The sequence below is a fragment of the Pan troglodytes genome, chromosome 2, assembly GCF_028858775.2.
Source record: "Pan troglodytes isolate AG18354 chromosome 2, NHGRI_mPanTro3-v2.0_pri, whole genome shotgun sequence".
NCBI lineage: Eukaryota > Metazoa > Chordata > Mammalia > Primates > Hominidae > Pan > Pan troglodytes.
In genome coordinates, this window is record NC_086015.1 from 66,942,135 (window position 1) to 66,957,751 (window position 15,617).

The window sequence follows — 15,617 nt, forward strand, 5'->3', positions numbered from 1 at the left end:
TAATCACAGCTCACTGCAGCCTAGAACTCCTGGGCTCAAGTGATCCTCTAGTAGCTGGGACTACAGGTGTGCGCCACCATGCCATCTTTTGTTTTTGTTTAATGGAACAGCACAGATATATTTTCACTTCAGGGCAAATAGTTCCACCTGTTTTTAAACTACTGGCTATTATAGTCAGTTGTCTCATAATTTATTTAGCTATTCTCATATTGTTGAACATTTAGTTTGCTTCCAGATTTACTATTAAAGAAGCATTGAATGCACATATGTCAGTATAACCCTTTGCATACATATGTGAAAATTATAGAAAACATATTCTTAAAAGCATAACTAAGGGTTAAAGACTATAAGTGATATGGTTTGGCTGTGTCCCCACCTGAATCTCATCTTGAATTGCAGCTCCCACAATTCCCATGTGCTGTAGGAGGGACCCAGTGGGAGGTAATTGAATCATGGGGGTGGGTCTTTCTCATGCTGTTCTCACGATAGTGAATAAGTCTCACAAGATCTGAAGGTTATATAAAGAGAAGTTCCCTACGCCAGTTCTCTCTTTGCCTGCTGCCATCCAAGTGGTATGTGACTTGCTGCTCCTTGCCTTCTGCCATAATTGTGAGGCCTCCTCAGCCACAGGGAAATGTGAGTCCATTAAAACCTCTTTATCTTCTCAGTCTTGGGTATGTCTTTATTAGCAGTAAGAAAACGGACTAATACAGTAAATTGGTATTGGTAGAGTGGGGGCACTGTTGTAGATAGCCGAAAATGTGGAAGCAACTTTGGAACTGGGTAGCAGGCAGGGGTTGGAACAGTTTGGAGGCCTCAGAAGAAGACAGCAAAATGTGGGAAATTTTGGAACTTCCTAGAGACTTGTTTGGCTTTGACTAAAATGCTGATAATGATATGGACAATGAAATCCAGGCTGAGGTGGTCTCAGATGGAGATAAGGAACTTGTTGGGAACTAGAGTAAAGGTGATGCTTGCTATATTTTAGAGACTGGTAGCATTTTGCCCCTGCCCTAGAGATTTGTGGAACTTTGAACTTGAGGGAGATAATTTAGGGTATTTGGCAGCAGAAATTTCTAGGCAGCAAAGCATTCAAGGGATGACTTGGGTGCTGTTTAAAGCATTTAGTTTTAAAAGGGAAACAGTATAAAAGTTTGGAAAATTTGCAGCCTGACGATGTGGTAGAAAAGAAAAATCCCATTTTCCGAGGAGAAATTCAAGCTGGCTGCAGAAATTTGCATAAGTAATGAGGGGCCAAATGTTAATCAACAAGACAATGGGGAAAATGTCTCTAGGGCATGCCAGAGACCTTTAAGGCAGCCCCCTCCCATCACAGGTCCAGAGGCCTAGGAGGAAACAAATGGGTTTGTAGGCTGGGCTCAGGGCCCCCCTGCTGTGTGCAGCCTAGGGACTTGGTGCCCTGTGTCCCAGCTGCTCCAGCCATGGCTAAAAGGGGCCAAGGTACAGCTTGGGCTGTGGCTTCAGGGGGTGCAAGCCCCAAGCCATGGCAGCTTCACTGTGGTGTTGAGCCTGCCAGTGCACAGAAGTAAAGAATTGAGGTTTGGGAACCTCTGCCTTGATTTCAGAGGATGTATGGAAATGCCTGGATGTTCTGGAAGAAGTTTGCTACAGGGGCAGTATCCTCATGGAAAACCTCTATTAGGGCAGTATGGAAGGGAAATGTGGGGTAGGAGACCCAACACAGGTCCCCACTGGGGTGCTGCCTAGTGGAGTTGTGAGAAGAGGGCCACCGTCCGTCCTCCAGACCCCAGAATGGTAGATCCACCAACAGCTTGCCCCGTCTGCCTGGAAAAGCTGCAGACAATCAACACCAATTTGTAAAAGCAGCCAGGAGGGAGGCTGAACTCTGCAAAGCCACAGGGGCAGAGCTGCCCAAAGCCATGGGAATCCACCTCTTGCATCAGGGTGACCTGGATGTGAAACAGAGTCAAAGGAGATCATTTTGGAGCTTTAAGATTTGACTGCCCTGCTGGATTTTGGACTTGCATGGGGCCTGTAACCCCTTTGTTTTGGCCAATGTTTCCCATTTGGAATGGCTGTATTTACCCAATGTCTGTACCCCCATTGTATCTAGGAAGTAACTAACTTGTTTTTGATTTTATAGGCTTATAGGCAGAAGAGACTTGGCTTGTCTCAGATGAAACTTTGGACTGTGGAGTTTTGAGTTAATGCTGAAATTAGATAAGAGTGTGGGGAGTGTTGGGAAGGCATGCTTAGTTTTGAAATATGAGGACATGAGATTTGTGAGGGGCCAGGGGTGGAATGATATGGTTTGGCTGTGTCCCCACCCAAATCTCATCTTGAATTGTAGTTTCCACAATTTCTATGTGTTGTGGAGGAGACCCAGTGGGAGGTAATCAAATCGTGGGGATAGGTCTTTCCCATGCTGTTCTCATGATAGTGAATAAGCCTCATGAGATCTGATGGTTTTGTAAAGAGGAGTTCCACTGCACAAGTTCTCTCTCTTTGCCTGCCACCATGTACATAAGATGTGACTTGCTCCTCCTTGCCTTCTGCCATGATTATGAGGCCTCCCCAACCACATGGAACTGTGAGTCTATTAAAAGCTCTTTATCTTCCCAGTCTTAGGAATGTCTTTATCAGCAGTGTGAAAACGGACTAATACAATCAGCCAGTAAAATTTTGATAGGTGCTGAAAAATTAGGAGCCAGTTTTTTTTTGTTGTTGTTTGTTTCAGACAGGGAGTTTTGCTCTTGTCACCCAGGCTGGAATGCAATGGCACCATCTCAGCTCACTGCAACCTCTGCCTCCCAGGTTCAAGTGATTCCCCTGCCTCAGCCTCCCGAGTAGCTGGGATTACAGGTGCCTACCACCACACCTGGCTAAGTTTTGTATTTTTAGTAGAGACAGGGTTTCACCATATTGGCCAGGCTGGTCTCAAACTCCTGACCTCACGTAATCTGCCCGCCGTGGTCTCCCAAATTGCTGGGAGGAGCTGATGTTTTTAATCCCCATATTCTGGATGAGAATACTGTGGTTTTGTGGACTCAACTGACTTGCTCAGACTCCTGTGTTTAATAAGAGGAAGAGCGAGTTGGCAATTCTTTCTCACTCTAGGGCAGTACTCTCAACCCCACACTGTCTCCTCTTGGTTCTTTATGCTATGTATTTATCTTTGATGAAACACAAAATGATCAGTGAGTTTAATAATCAGATATTTCAGTCTTTGGAGACAGGCATTTTTTTTTTTTCAAGGCTTTGAGCCGGATGTTTATGGAAACAGCCCTGCACTTTGTGGGTATTTAATGTCCTGTGATGGCAAAGACATCTCAATTATTTGTGCACACTTCTGACCAATCAGATTCAGGGCTGATTGGTTTGGGTTTGGTTCAATAGAAGCTATTTCTACCGAGTTGGGAAAGGAAAGGAAAGCCTGGGGACTTCTTGGTTCTCTGGCATAGTGTGATTACCTGTAAGTTGTACTAAATTGGACTGTTCAGATTTGGTGGTCTGTTCTAATTTTGTAGACTTTAAATGAATCCTCCTCAGCTTTACCTATTCTCTTCTTCACCAGTGAGGAACAATAACCAGGGCAAACCTGAATAATCACATGAAACCCAGCAAATTTTGCCATCACATACCTGATATTTTGAATGGAAATACATAACAGTTTATTTAAAAAGTCATATAATGATTCTAATTGACAGCCAGCACTATCCAAGTCTCCTTGAACAGTGCTTGCCTGATATTATTGGGAATATAAATCCCTGGGTCTCTTACAAAAAGGTAGGTTTAAATTTAACTGGTCAGGGATGGGGCTGAGAGGCTGCATTTCCACCCCAGGTGATGCTGATGCTGTTGGCTCCCAGACACCACTTTGGGTAACAAGCTCCTACATCAGAGGTCAACGAACTACGGTCAGTGAGCCAAAACCTACTTTCTGCCAATTTTATAAATTGAAAGTTTTATTGGAACAATAGCCATGTCTATTTGCTTATGTATTGCCTGTGACTGCTTTCCACTGCAATGGCAGAGCCAAGTAGTTGTAACAAATACCTTATGGCATGCAAAGCCTAAAATATGTACTATCTAGTCCTTTACAGAAAATGTTTGCTGCAGCTGCCCTAGATGACTCCTTTGATTTTGAGTACTTGCTACTCAAGATAGACTTTCAACATTCATCCAACATTGAAAAAACATTTATCTGGCTGGATGCAGTGGCTCACTCCTGTAATCCCAGCACTTTAGGAGGCCAAGGTGGGTAGCTCATTTGAAGTCAGGAGTTAGAGACCAGCCTGACCAACATGGTGAAACCTCATCTCTACTAAAAATACAAACAAACAAAAAATTAGCCTGGTATGGTGGCACATACCTGTAATCTCAGCTACTCCTGGAGGCTGAGGCAGGAGAATTGCTTTAACCCAGGAGGCAGAGGTTGCAGTGAGCCAAGATTGTGCCACTGCACTCCAGACTGGGTGACAGAGTGAGACTGTCACAAAAAATAAGAAAGAAAAACATTTATCTAACACTTACTTTGCACTGCACATTGTACTAAGAGAATACAGTTGTGAACAAGATATAATTTCTACTCTCATGGAGCTTATATTTGTTTGCTCCCTCAGTATCTGGGCAACTGCATTTTGTAAGTCTCCGTTTACTCATCCATAAAATGGGGCTTAAAAATACCTAACTGTTAGTGTATGTTAAAAGAAAAACTTAAGACAAATTTAACAGAGTTTAATTCAGCAAAGAATGATTCTTGAATCAGAATAGGTTCAAAGCAGCTCTGGAGCAGCTGAGCATGGTTAGAGAAGATTTGTGGACAGAAAACAGAAGTGAGGTACAGAAACAGCCATATGGGTTACAGCTCAGTTGTTTGCCTTATTTGAACTTGCTTTGAATAGTTGGCTGCCTATGATGCTTGAAGTACGGCTGCTGTGATTGGCTGAGACTGGACTACTTGTTCCAAGACTGGGTTGCTGTCTGTTTACACATCCAGTTAGGTTGCAGTTCACTATATACAGAGAAACCTTTGGGCTGTTCTTAAATGTAAGGAGGCAGCTTTGGGCTAAATTTAGCAGATTCTTGTGAGCAGAGTGCTAGGCACCCAGAAAATATTCAAGAAAAGTTAGATGTTAGTACATTATTCTTGTTGTTTTCTTACTCTAAAGATTTCTGGACAACGAACATTTTTTTTGACACTTGTTAGCTTTCTATGTGTTGTGTATGTGTGTATTTCCTCCCTGGCTATTCAGAAAGAACTAGAGCTGAAAGTGACTTTTCCTTCAACGTTAAAGCTTTAATAATTTAATCAAAGCTTCTGACATTGAAACGTCTCTCTGATTCTGAAACCAAAGCAGAACAGTGTTCTTGGTTCCCAAAACGAGTCTTTCTGTGTTTCTCTAGTTGTTTAATCTGCAGTCAGGGAGGTGCTAATGGTGATCTGGCCCCTGGTGGGGAAGGGTGTAGAGGATGGGAGGGGTGGTTATTCTTTCAGCAAGAGGACAGGCTTTGATAGGATTAACGAATAACTCTCTATGGTAACCACAGACAGCCATTATGCTAAACAACTGAGGTAAAATTTTAATTCATTATTTACCCAATTTCAAAGAAAGACAAATAGAACATTCTGTTTGGATCACTGAAACTTGCATGTATTTTTATGTCATTTTGTGTCTATATCGATCTTTAATAGTTTATACAGTCTTCATAGTCAGGAATGACATATGCCTTAATTTTGATCACTAAGAAGCAGATCTGGAAGCAAAGGTTCAGGTGTACATACTTTGTTTGAGAGGTGAAGTAACTAGCAGGGCAGTGGAAAAACAACTGAGGTAAAATTTTAATTCATTATTTACTCAAAGAAAGACAGAAATAGAACATTCTATTTGGTCACTGAAGCTTGTATGTATTTTTGTCATTTTGTGTCTATATTGATCTTTAATAGTTTATACAGTCTTCACAGTCAGGAATGACATATGCGTTAATTTTGATCCCTAAGAAGCAGATCTTGAAGCAAAGTTTCAAGTGTACATAGTTTGAGAGGTGCAGTAACTAGCAGGGCAGTGGAAAAAACAAGATAGGGAAGGTAAGGTAGTGAAATTCACGTGTATTATCCTTAGATAGGTAACATCTAGTTACCCCTAGAGTATTCTTAGTTGTTCCTGCCGTGGGACTGGGGAATGGTGTGGACAACAAACCTCAGAATTATCCCGCTGAGGTTGTGGGAGTTTTTATATACCAACTCCTATCCCTCATTGGATGGTTAAAGATTCATGGTAGGGTGTGTGTTGGTTTGCTGGCATTTCTGACTGAAGGGAAGCAGCTATTATCCATTAGAGGAAGCCAGAGGACACTGAATTGGTAAGGCAAGAGGTATACATACACAGGGCCCTGAGAATGTCTGGATTGTTTAGCTATTTCTACTTCCAGTGCCTGACATTTGTACAACAAGGTGCTTATTAAGTGTTGTCATATTCTGGATGAATCTAAACATGCAAATCAATTACAGGGAGGGAGGGATGCATGTGTGACAGGATTGCAGTTTAAGTAAATTTAATCATCAGTGGAGAAATGAATGACAGAATGTTTCATTATATAGAGATTTTGAAGAGAAAGAATAAATTACTCTGATGCTCTAGGTAGAAGAGGAAGAAGCTGACACCCTAATGAAACAAATAAATTGAAGTTCTAATTCCTCACAGTTCCCCAAGTCAACTATGTATTTTTTCCTAAGTAAAATGTCATACCTGAGGTTATATTTGACATTAGAGATGACAGCCAACAGATAATATAGGAGGACGTGGTGCAAAAGTCATCAGGGCTTGTATATCAAAGACAGGAATTTTGAATATCTGTGTGTCAAGTGTTGAGTTCTCTGGGAAGTATTTGCTGAGATAGAGTTTATCATTCGAGGATTATCTAAGGAGTGCCCTTGGGATCAACACTTGTGGAAGGAAGGAAAATGTAGCAGGATTGAACAGATAGAGAAACTGAGCTGCAATATAGGCCTGACAACAGTTCTGGTCAACTCTACAAGGAGCTCAGAAACTAGAAGGGCAGTACTTAGCTGCCCCAAGTGGGGCTAAGGGGCTAAGATGGCCAGGCATTTTTATTTTATTTTATCTTATTTTTATTTTTTAGACATGGCTTCATTCTATCACCCAGGCTGGAGTGCAGTGGTGTGATCATGGCTCACTGCAGCTTCGACCTGCTGGGCTCGGGTGGTGACCCTCCCATCTCAGCTTCCTGAGTAGCTGGGACCATAGACAGGCACCACCATGCCCAGCTAGTTTTTTGTATTTTTGCAGAGACAGTGTTTCACCATGTTGCCCAGGCTGGTCTCAAACATCTGCAGTCAAGCCATTCACCCGCCTCAGCCTTCCACAGTGCTGGGGCTACAGGCTTAAACCACTGTGCCTCTGGTTTAAGACGGCCAGGTATTTAGTACACCTGGCCATTGGATATAGGTTTCCCCAGGAAGGTCAGGTGATATTCCTATAGCTGAGGCCATCTTGAAGGAGCTAACAGCTGAAGGCCACCTTCTGACAGCACTCCTAGCAGCTGAGGCTGGTGTGCCCTAGCAGCTCAGGCAATGAGTCCTTCACTGAAGAGGGATCCTGGCAGTGCATTAGTGTTCACGATACTGTATCTTCTCAGCTTTCCCACTCTCCCAATACTTTGCCTCTACCATAGGCTTCTAAGATTCTCTGCCCTGGACCACCAGGCATGCATGATTTAAATTTGGATGTGATTCTCATACTTCAGTCATTTAGTTTCATGACTTTTCACTTTTCATTTCTTTTGGAATCTGCTCTACTCTCACCAATATTTGGTGCTGTAGGATTCTACTATGGATCTGTTGGAGGCTTGATTTATTATGCATCACCGTAGATCACCTGTGATGAACATGGGGCAGATAGAAACCTAAAATCTGCCACTCTTGCCATCCAAATCCTGATATTCAGATTTCTACAGTCTTAGTTACATCCTCTTGGACCATCATGAGTTGGCTGAGTGGGTGGTCTGTGTTTAGAAACCACATCTTCTGTAATCCAGATCATAAAATCTCACCACCGTTTTCATTTTCCTGGAGATTGAACTAGCTTGAAGGCTGTGTGAATGAGTAGCTTGGATTCTATGAAATCGAGTATACAGCATACAGGAATGGCTATCGTGTGTGTGTGTGTGTGTGTGTGTGTGTGTGTTGGGGGTAGGACGCTTAGCCTAGGAGAAGAAGTACAAAGGTCCCAAGAAGAGCTGGAGCTAAAACTTGAGCAGTACCAAGTGGAACAGAGGCTGAGATACATCAACATGGACCAAACTTGAAGAAGGGAAATGTTTACAGAGTCTTGCTCCACCACATGGAACCACGGAGAGTTTTATATTCAATAAGGCTTTATCTAGCCCAAGGTCACAAAGATTTACTCTTATATCTTCTCTAAAAGTCTTACGGTTTTAGCTCCTATATTTAAGTCTATGACCACTTTGAGTTAAGTATTGTGTATGGCATGAGAAGCTGATCCAACTTTACTCTTTTGTGTGTGTATGTCCAGTTCTCCCAGCACCATTTGTTGAAAATATAACTCTTCTCTGTCAATGAACTGTATCAGCATTTTTGTCAAAAATTAATGAACTGTAAATGTAAGGATTTATTTCTAGACTTTCAATTCTATTCCATCTATATGTTTCTCCTATGTCAGTACTATACTATTTTATTACTGTGGCCTTGTACTAAATTTTGAAATTGAGAATCACGAGTCTTCAACTTTGTTCTTCTTTTTTAAGAGTGTCTTTTCTATTAGGGTTCCTTAAATTTTTATGAATTTTAAAGTCAGCTTGTCAATTCCACAAAAAAAGACAGCTGAGATTTTTATAGGGATTATGTGGAATTATAGATCAATTTGGAGAATATTGCCATCTTAACCATGTTGTTTCCTGATTCATGACTATGAATTTATGTTGTTTTCTTTAATTTCTTTCAACAATGTTTTGTAGTTTCAGAGCATATGTTTTTCCCTGCTTGTTAAATTTATTGCTAAGTATTTTATTCATTTGGATGCTATTTTAAAATAAGTTGATTTCTTAATTTCATTTTTGATTGTTCATTGCTAGTTCTCTTAGTTTAGTATAACAAACTAAGACCAGGTGGTTTAAATAAGTCACTTATTTCTCACAGTTCTGGAGGCTGGGAAGTCAGATCAGGGTGCCAACATGGTAGGGTTCTAGTGAGGACCCATTTTCTGGCTTGCAGACAGCTGCCTTCTTGCTGTAGCCTCACATGACAGAGAAAGAAAGTGAGCACATGCTCTCTGGTCTCTTTTTATAAGGGCACTAATCCTATCATGAGGATCCCACCCTCATGGCCTCATCTAAAAATAACTACCTCTCAAAAGTCTCACCTCCAAACATATTGGAGGTTAGTGTGTTCACATATGAATTTTGAGAGGACACAAACAGTCCATAACACTAGTGTATAGGAATACAATTGGTTTTTGTATATTCATCTTGTACACTGCAACCTTGATGAGTTTTTCTTTTTTGTCTAATCATTTTTTAGTGCATTACTTAGGATTGTCTATACACAAAATCATGCTAATCTGCAAATAGAAATAGTTTTACTTACTCCTTTACAACCTGGATGTCTTTTTATTTCATCCTTTTGCCTAATTAGCCTGTCTAGAACCTCCAATACAATGTTGAATAGAAGTAGTGAAAATGGATTTCTTTGTCTTATTCCTGATCTTGAGGGACACATTCAGCTTCCATCATTAAGTACAATGTTAGCCGTGAGTTTTTCATAGATATACTTTGTCGGGTTGAGGAAGTGTCCTTTCATTCCTAGATTGTTGCGTATTTTTATTATGAAAGGGGATTGGAGTCATGCTTTTTGTGTATTTATGGAGATAATTATGTTTTTTGTTTTTTTACTGTATTGCTATATTACATTGATTTTTGAATGCTAACTCAGTTTTTGCACATTTGGGATAAATCCCACTTGATCATGGTCAATCATTATTTAAAACAATTTTGGCTAGATTCAGTTAGCTAATTGTTTGTTAAGGATTTTTGTCTCTATAGGCATAAGATTGTTGGCCTATAATTTTCTTTTCCTTTGGGTGTTATTCTCAGTACCTGCGTGACTGCATCAATCATACCCCAAACTTCAGCATCACATAACATACCCCAGGTAACAAACCTGAACCTGGACCCCTGGAATCTAAAGTAAAGATTGAAATTATTTTTACAAAAGAATTTTCTTTTCTTGTGTAGTCTCTGTCTGGATTTAGTATCAGGGTAGAATTTGCCTCATAGAATGAGTTGCACACTGCTCCATTCTTTTTATTCTTTGGAATTTTATGGAGAATTGTTATTAATTCTTCTTTAACTATTTAGGAACATTCACCAGTGAAGCCATCTTGGCTTGGGCTTCTTTTCATGTGAAGTTTTAAAGTTAGTAACTCAATCTCTTTGTTATAGGTCTATTTAAAATTTTCATTTCTTTTTGAGTGAGTCAATTCCACCAGTTTGTGACTTTCCAGGAATTTGTCCATTTCATCTGTCATGCAATTTATTGGAGGAAAATTTTTTATAGCTCTTCTTTGCAATCCTTCTTATTTCTGTAAGATGCATAGAGATACTCCTCTTTCATTCCTGACTTTCATAATTTGTCTTCTCTGTTTCTCTTTTTTTTTGGTCAGTTCCCAGGATTTAGGTTAGAAAAAGTATGGTCTTTGGCACTAAGCTGATCTAGGTCAAAGTTATATCTCTTCTACTGTGTAATTGCCTTCTCAAACCTTAGTTTTTAATTTGGAAAATGAAGATAATTCAATTGGCTCATTACTTAAAAAAGAATTCTGAAGACATTTTATTCTGATCATTTTTTCATTCCTTCTTTTAAAAAAGCACACATAATTGTTATAAAGTCATCTTTAAACCATACATTTATTTAAAAGTTAAAATTACCTTTTACTGCAACTCAGTATCAAATATCATTTGTGAGTATGATTAAATTCTTAGAAGATAGCTATGTTAAACACCTGAGTATGGAACGTTATTTTCTTCTATAGAGATAAGGTTTGTGTTACAGAGTCGGAAATTGGAAGCCAGAGTTTTAGTTTTAGGCCTTCATTCAAGATGCTCGCTGAAAATAGGGGTCGATAATTAATTATGTTCAGAAATTGCTATGCCCTATACTGGTGACCCTCCATATCCCTGGGTTCTGCATTGGCAGGGTCAACCAACCACATATTGAAAATATTCAAAAAATAAAAAATACTAAATAATATAAATAAAAAATGCTGTATAGTTACACTGATAACTATTCACATAGCATTTACATTGTGTTAGGTATTATAAGTAATCTAGAGATGATTTAAAGTATATGGGAGGATGTGCATATGTTATATGCAAATACTGCCCCATTTTATATACAGGACCTGAGCTTCTGTGGATTTTGGTATCCTTAGGTGAGGGAGAGGGTCCTGAAACCCATGCATCAGGGACGACTGTATTCCATTTTTGGAAACGGATAGCATACATTAGCATAGTAAGAGCTCTCAGGTTAAGGAAGCTAAAAAATACAATTCCCATATTCCTTTGCCACTATGATATCCTTTTCCCCCAACATATTCATTTTTCAGACAAATATGTGTAGAGCACCTGCAATGTGCCAGGAACTGTTCATGGCTGTGGAATGCAGCAGTGAAAGAAACAAAATCTCTTCCCTTGAATAGCTCACATTCCACCTTTTTGTGAAGTTTAAATATCATATAATAAAGTTACCAGCATGTAGTAAATGCCCCATAAATGGCAACTACTCAGTTTCTTTGTTTCTCCTGTGCTGTTTGATGCCAATGCAGGCACTCTTGAGAAAGGCTTGGATGGCCTGTGATACTTCTTGCAGCCTTGTCTTTCTCGCATCTCATCATAATAAATTCTGCTCAAATATGAACATTGCAGCAGCAATATCCCTTTATGTCTAACTTCTAATTATCTATAAACACATGCCTTTATGAAATGGAGGTCATCGTTTGATATATGATATCAGACGTTTAGCTAGTCAAAGCCTTACTTGACTACCAGCTTACTGCATTTGAAACTCAGGTAGCCCAGAGCTGTGGTGGAATCACTTACAGACATGTTAATTTGCATGTTTTTTTCCCCAAGTATTTTTCTTTTCCTTTCCCTCACTCAAGCAGGCAGCAAGGATTGCTCTCTTGCCTCAGGGCAGATTAGCTGCAAACTAGAAAGCAGAGGGGACAGTTCCCTTTTGGGTTTTGGATTTAGTAGACGATGTTGGACTTCCGGCAGAGACAGGAGAGAAGGGGAGGGGGGGACAAAAGAACAAGAGTAGAAAGCAGGAAAAAAAAATATTTTGAAGGATAAAGGGACTTTTGGAGGTTGAAGAGAGACAGGGGTGTGTGTGCGTGCCCTAAGCAGCAGAGATTCCCTCTGTCCTCCACAGAAGAGCCCTGGAGAGATGTCCAGACCTCCAAGGGGAAGGAATGTGTGGATTCCCTGGAGACTGTAGAGGTTCCAGCATTTCAAGGGTCGCAGGTCCTAAGCATGGCCCTGAAGCAGCAGTGCCACCAGAAATGGGGGTCTATGTAGACTGGAGGCACTGTGGGCTCTTGGTGGTAACCAGGGCAAGATTAAAGTCAATGACCAGAGAGGCTTCTCTGAGGATGTAATGCTCACAGCCTCCAGCGTGTTGGTTATCTCAAAGAATCCCAAATAACCAATGCTACTACCAGTCAGCCAGAAGGTGTGGACTCTGAGATGGAACCAATTTGGCTTTAAAGAAGATAAAGAAATATAGGTTTTTATTTTATTTATTTTTTGTACATCTAAGTTCATGAACTGAGAGTCATATTTGCTGCCTTAGCCACAGGACAGGAACTAGTTAAAACTCTGGATATCTGGCTCTGTCCACTTAGCCTACATTCTTCTTGTGAGAGTCCACAGCTTAGAAGTGTGGGAAATTTTCTGCCTATTTGATTCTGTGTTCCAGCACTTTACTCAATCACTTGGCTTTGATAAATGCAGATTGATCCAAAATGAGAGAGGGACAGAGAAACTCAGCACAGACCATGATTCACATATTATCCTAAACAAAGCCGTGGCTAAGTGATTTTCCTGGAACTCATAGGAGAGTGGCAAGGCAATGAGGGTCACTGTAACCCATGGCCAGGGGACAGTCAGAACTCAAGAGCATTTCAAATCTACCCTGTGATTTATAAATCTATCTCCCCCACAGGCTGGGGCTTTTTGAGACCAGGCACTATCTTTTATTGGGTCCCTCCCTGCCTTGTTGCTTGTACAGTGACTGACATAGAGCAGGCACTTAACACAGTCTCCAACTTACAATAGTGCGACTGAACAATTTTGCGTTTATGATGATGTAAAAGCTATATGAATTCAGTAGAAACTGTACTTCGAGTATCCATACAACCATTCTGTTTTTTTACTTTCAATACAGTATTTAATAAATTACATGAGATATTCAGCATCTTATTATAAAATAGGTTTTGTGCTAGATGATTTTGCCCAACTGTAGGCTAATTGTAAGTGTTCTGAGCATGTCTAAGGTGGGCTGGGCTAACCTGTCATGTTTGGTAGGTTAGGTGTATTAAATGCGTTTTTGACTTATGGTGTTTGCAATTTACAATGGATTTATTGGGACGTAGCCCCATCATAAGTTGAGAACCATCTGTATATGTTAGTTAATTAATAAAACAACTCTTTATTGAAAGTCTATGTTTCTGAAATTGTCCCTGGTACTAAAAAAAATATTTTTTCATTTGATCCTCTAAACAACCCTGTGAGATGAGATGTTCAAGGTCTCAAGGTTAATAAGTGGCAAGATTCTAGTCCTTGGTCTGACTTGAAACCCACTATTTCTTTACTCTAACTGAGTCTCTTTGGTAAAATGGTGGTGGTTGTCATAAGTTAGTCATTTTGGTTTTAATTAGCAATATTAGGGAATCAATAAAGAAGCAACTCCATTTTCTCCTTACTCATCCTTTCAGTTATTCATCCATTCAGTGAAAAAAGATATATTGAGTTATATATGCCATGCATTTATTCCTCTAAATTACTTTGCAAATCTGTAGGAAATTTATAGAACTCAATAAAGTAAGAGAAAGACTATTTAGGTTTCTAAAATGTCTGTCTCATGGGCTGCTTACAAGGGTGCTTGGGCTGGTGAAAAGGCTTTTGGTTTTGTTTTTTGTTTTGTTTTGTTTTTGAGACAGTGTCTTGCTCTGTTGTCCAGGCTCCGTCATAGCTCAATGCAGTCTCAACCTCCTGGGCTCAAATGATCCTCCCGCCTCAGCCTCCCCAAGTGCTAGGGTTACAGACATGAGCCACTGCACCATGCCTTTGAAAAGGTTTTAAGAATTGGAATTATGAGACCTGCGTTTAAATATTGGATTAATCACATCCTAGTTTAATAGCTAGTTTTGCTTCGGGCAAGTTACTTACCCTCTCCGAGCCTCAGTTTTCTCATCAGTACAATGGGAATAGTATCCACCTGTGAGAAACCTGTGAGGTAATGTATGATATTGGAAACAAAACTTAAACATATGTACCCTTTACTGTGATCATTGTGGTTGTGTATAAGAGGTTTACACTAATGTTCCCACTACTATGGGAGAAAATTGACTTTTGGGGGATAGGTTGCTTTAGGATTTGACATGTTTGGTAAACCTTAGAAATGTCTTTGTTACATTAGACACTTTCTGTGCCTAGGGGCTAGGGCAGAAGGGTCGTGTACTTCTGGGCTGCACAAAATCACCTGGGCTAGACAGCAGGAGACATGGGCTGAATGAAATACAGGTTATGCTTGTTGAGGAGGGCCTATGGCAGCACAAAGAAAGAAGTGCCTTTTTTCTTTTTTAACTTTTCCACCAGAGAGGATTCCTCTTTGCATTCACACATCTCTGAGGATCTTTGGGTAATTTGCTCAAAGGTACCTCTGAAAGCAAATCCTGAGACAAGGACTTGGTTGCAGGAAGGAGTTACCAGAAAACAAAGTGAAAAAGAAGAGAGAGTGAGACAGAGGGGGAAAAAGCCAATAAAGTTTACATTAAGTGGATTCCCACTGTGAGCAACTAGAGCTCAGTCTTGCTGGGGCCCCTCTGAGGAAAGTTTGGATAAATTGTCAATCAAAGAACGGGGGATTGGGGCACTTAGTCACTGACTTCTGTCCTTCATTGGCTGGGGTTTGCCCCTGGAACATTAGTTACTCCACATTTAAGGGCTGAGTTGTCTTCTGAGGCAGAAAAGTGGGTAAACTTCCCCAGGATTGCTCTTGAGGTGGATCATTGGCAATGTACATAGAAGTGTCCATCTCTGCAGTTCTGAAATTAGGTGGGCTCAGGGCACAGATGTGGGTTGAGAGTTTTGCCAAGAATGCTCCAGCAGAATTGAGATTGGGGAAGGGGCATGCTATGGAGGCCCTCTGAATCTATGCAGGCCTGGCCAAGGACTGGTGTCTTACTCAGCCCTCATTTTCATTCCACTTCCTCTCCCCCTGGTTTTCTTGTGCCCATGAATCACAGAACCTGAAGTCAACTTCTTCTGTTCCCTTAAATAGCTGTCTGGGTAGCCATGCATGTGACTGGATCCAGCGG

General features: G+C 40.5%; 1 long non-coding RNA gene across 7 annotated transcripts in view; it reads left to right on the forward strand.

Moving 5' to 3' along the window:
• Positions 1-527: 527 nt before the first annotated feature.
• The window catches only part of LOC104005584 (uncharacterized), a 237,742-nt gene continuing 222,652 nt past the window's right edge, over positions 528-15,617 (forward strand). For all 7 annotated transcript variants that reach the window (XR_010155621.1, XR_010155622.1, XR_001713402.3 and 4 more), the window contains exon 1: positions 528-636. This is a non-coding gene — a long non-coding RNA (uncharacterized LOC104005584). The remainder of the gene's footprint in view (positions 637-15,617) is intronic.